This window comes from Morone saxatilis, unplaced genomic scaffold (assembly GCF_004916995.1).
Source record: "Morone saxatilis isolate NCDOM2014 unplaced genomic scaffold, NCSU_SB_2.0 Contig15, whole genome shotgun sequence".
Classification (NCBI taxonomy): Eukaryota; Metazoa; Chordata; class Actinopteri; family Moronidae; genus Morone; species Morone saxatilis.
In genome coordinates this window covers 25,698,159-25,702,440 of record NW_023339707.1, presented here as the reverse complement: position 1 = coordinate 25,702,440, position 4,282 = coordinate 25,698,159, and the positions used below count along the sequence as shown (strand labels likewise).

At 38.4% G+C, this 4,282-nt stretch overlaps 1 protein-coding gene across 1 annotated transcript in view; it reads right to left on the bottom strand.

Moving 5' to 3' along the window:
- The window catches only part of LOC118324842 (inositol 1,4,5-trisphosphate receptor type 3-like), a gene marked incomplete at its 3' end in the record, with an annotated part of 15,503 nt that overhangs the window by 4,646 nt on the left and 6,575 nt on the right, over window positions 1-4,282 (bottom strand).

Below are 4,282 nucleotides of genomic sequence, written 5' to 3'. Positions count from 1 at the left end.
CATGTGAGGATATCACCATAACGTGGGTTATGGAGTTTCCACTTCCTATCTGCTGAAAGTCACACACTCACACAGTAAAGAAAAAACACACTGAAGGAATAAAGACACATTCAACCTCTGTAGTAACCATCTGCACAAATAAATACCACTGTGTGTGTGTGTGTGTGTGCGGTCATTAAAGTAAATCTCTCTTACCGTCAGTGTTTAGGTTGATGGTAAGAGGGGCTCAACAGTGAGAGACAGACAGACAGACAGAGGCCTCCTGCTGAATGCAGTTATTGTGTGTATGAATGGAGCCATAATCCTGCTGACTGCAGACTGTCTCACTGCATGAACAGAGAGATTTTACAGGTGTGTGTGTGTGTGTGTGTGTGTATGTGTTGACCTCTGACCTCAAGATATCTGAATGGAAATGGTCTCTATAGGAACCAACAAGTCTCTTTATGGTAATCCCATGCAGTGTTTTGCCTGTGGTATAAAATGTGTTATTTTAATGTTTGAATAATGATGAAATTTAATGAAATTAAGAATAACTGGTAAGCTGAGACACAAACTTCCTGCCCCCCCTGTATAAGTCAGGGCCCCTCCAGTCAAAGAAGTCTGGAAACGCCCCTGCTTCCACTCACTAGAAAAAGTACTTGTTTTGACTCATGTGGTGCTTTCTGAATGGTCGCAATCACTCATATCATATATTTGCATTCTGCTTCAGTCGGGGTCACGCAGGTCAATTAGAAACCAAAACCGCCTGTAAACAAATCAGGAGTCTGCAGGTGATTGTGGGAAGTTCCAACCTCCGAGTATTTAGTGAAGATCTGCCAAACGTGCCGCGTTTATGAGCTCTGTTCAAATAACGCGTCAGAGAAGTGAACAAACAGTGAGGAAGGACGGACATCGCCCCGGCTAATGTGGCTGCTTTCTGGCATTAAAAAGGTTGCTGGCATTCATTTGCTTCACTCACCTGACGTCTCCGAGTCGGAGATAACTAACACAACATTTAACTAACACAACATTTAACCAGGAAAAAACTGACAGTGAATGCCGCCAAAGTCTGTTTAGGAAAAGTTTGTATTGCATGTTAGAGGGTAAAGGGTAACGCTGAACCTCCACCAGGCCTCGGCCTTATGACATGGCAACTTAATTTAATGGTTTTAAACGTGTTTATTTTTGTTATTTCTTTCTTTTTTTTATGCAGCAGGAAATCTGTTCCAAAGTCTGCACGGGGTATTTTATTTGAAAATTGACCAGATTCTTTATGCCATTTCTGTGCCTGATCTGCACAGTGATCTGCTCTCTGCTCAGAGTTTTAACAAATCATTTTCCAGGAGTTTTTCTTGAATACTTTTACTGTATCAGTAAAAGTTCAAATCAAATAGAATTTATTTTATTTTACAGAAAATGTATCTTCTAGAAAGTAACAAGTAACACTGTGCATGTATTTATCAACCACAGCAACAATCAATAAGCTGTATGTATGGAGCATTTCTGGAAAATACAGATGTGATCTGTGATCTGATTAAACCCAAGATTTGTACAGTTCATCCAACCGACAGTCCAGTTTCAAACAAAAAAGCACTCAGGTTTCTGAGTGAGGGGCTAAAACACAAAAAATATCCATGACAACGTAGATTATTTCCAAGATATTTGGTCATTTTAATCAGTTTCCAGGCAAGATGCTCCAGATGTTCCACCACTTTTATTCTGCCGTGTGCCGAGAGACGCTAACGAGCTTGTTAGACGAGCCAGACCAAGGAGCTGAGGATAAACACTCAGCTGCCCTTACTTTCCAACAATGTCTCCACTTATTAATAATAATAAATGTCCTCACATAGACAGAACTAACACACACACACACACACACACACACTCAGCTAACTGCCCTGTGTGTGTGTGTGTGTGTGTGTGTGTGTGTGTGTGAGGGTCATTGACTTAATTGACCATCATGTTTATCACTGAGCCTCAGTTAGTAAACACCACATATGGAAATGAATTAGTGCGTTTGTTGAGTTATCAGCTGACCCTTCGTTAAACAACGCCACACATAGTTACTGTTACTACGCATGTCAAGATTAGCATTTTTTTTACAAGATTTAATTTTATTTACAAGAAAGGGATGATTGATTTCACAGCTTTTCTAAAAAACTGACCCATGTTGCGATGTTTGTAGGCTTTTTGGTGACGAATGGGGTTTTAAATAGGAAACTACAATGATTGGTCAAACTGCGGAAAAGTTGTGTTGATTGGACCAAATTGATTGCAGCTTCCTGGAGGGACTGAACAATGTGACCTCTGATTTGTCTTCATGTGCTCTTCTGCTCTTTCTTCACTTCATCTTTTGACTTTTCTTCCCCTCATCTTCCTCACTGTACAAAATGTCCTCGCTTTTTTAAAGTCAGCCGAGGGGTTGAGCACCGCAAATGAGCGAATGTAAATAAACGCTGCGCATTTACATCTTCTTCATCATCACATGCAAATAATACTGAGTTCAAAATGCACATTGTAGCACCACACCCTTCACACCACTGCAATGACCTTAGACCTATCAAATATAAAGAATAAGATTTTAATTATCTTTTTTCTATTTCACTTCTTGAAACGTGTCTGAAAATATCACTTATAAGACAATAAAAAATATAAAAAGCTACGGTTTAAAGGTGAAGTTAACAAGACCACAGCAGCTTTCACATCACTAAAACTAACAAGAAAAGTCCTGATTCAGCTTCCATTAGCTTGTATTATATTTTAGAGCAGCATTACTACTGTTTATTGACTCCTGTCAGCTGAGACATCACAGGACAAAATTACAAAAGAACATTTCTGCATTACTTACTGGTTTCCTGCAGGAAAACCATCTCTGTTTTTATGTATCTGGATTAATGTGCAGATATCTGTTTATAGAGATTTGCTGAGAAGTGTCTTTTCTTACGTATCAAGTTGGCAAATAACTTGATTTGTCTGTTTTGTTAAATTGTTTAAAACGGATTAAAAAAACAAAAATTTGTAAATAACACAAACTCACTTTTTTAAGTTACAGAATTCCTGATTAAGCACTTTTCACTTTTTAAGATTTTTACTAGTTATTTTGTTTTCACAGCATAAAATTAAGTCAGTGCCACTTAAAATTACAAAAGCTACTTGATCAATTATGTTTTTTTTTGTAACTGTAATCAGTTTAATTTGTTTTAGTTAAATGAACCTGAATCTGATTTTACAGTGAAATAAATGTTACTAGTACAGATCATGTCAGAAAAGATGAATAAATATAACTTAAGTCGAGTAATAAAAGCATGTCTCAGCATGCTCAGATCCCTCTGCCTGATGAAGGACGGGCAGTCTCCTGAAACACAACAAAGGCAGGAGTTGTCATTTAAGGAGTCCAACTTTTTGAAACACACCAATCCAGGAGGGAGTTATGTTTGTCTGTCTGGATTCGGACGTAAGAGCCCAATTTCTTTCCCCACTTTGGATCTGGGTCGTTATTGGGGACAGTTGTGACACCAGAACTCGGATTTCTAACCCAACAGCTGTGATTGGTTGTTTTCATGTATGTGGAACCCATTCTGTAAAGTTCTGTTCTTCTATTCTTCCTGTCTCATATTTTTTATATCGTCACATCTTTCTTTACTGTTTCTTTCTGTTTTCCCTTCTCACCATCATTTATCCTCTGTTTTCCTGTCTCCTCTCTTCATTTCCAGACGTTATTCCTTCCTTTCTTTCTCTCCGACCGCCCACAGAGTCCACCATCGCTCAGACCACAACAACCAATTAGTCCTTTTGTCTGGCCAGGTGTGTCCAGGTGTGTCCAGGGGTCTTTCAGGACGCCTATACCTGCTGATTGCTCTATTCACAGTCCTGTCAGTCCCACACTCATGTACTCTCTCAGGTATGTGGACTCTAACATTAACAGCTCTCTGACCTAAAACCTAAACCTTATTCACAGAAAGCATCATCATCTGTTTCAGGATCCACGTCAGAGTTCATCAGCTGGACTGAAAATCTGTCTAACATCTTAATGAGCAGTTTGTTTGGTCTTTGTTTTGTCTCTAAAAGTGACACTGACTTCATCTGGATCATCATCTGTCTCCAGTCCAGTTCCAAAGACTAAAACAAATCTAGTTAAATGTCACAAGTGGATGAAACTTTCAACTACAAATCAGGTTTATTACGTTTTTTTGGATACAAAGAACTGGCCTTGGTGTTCTGGTGCAAACCGAGGAAAGTATATATATATATAGCTATATATATATATATATATATATATATATATTTATATCTATATATATAT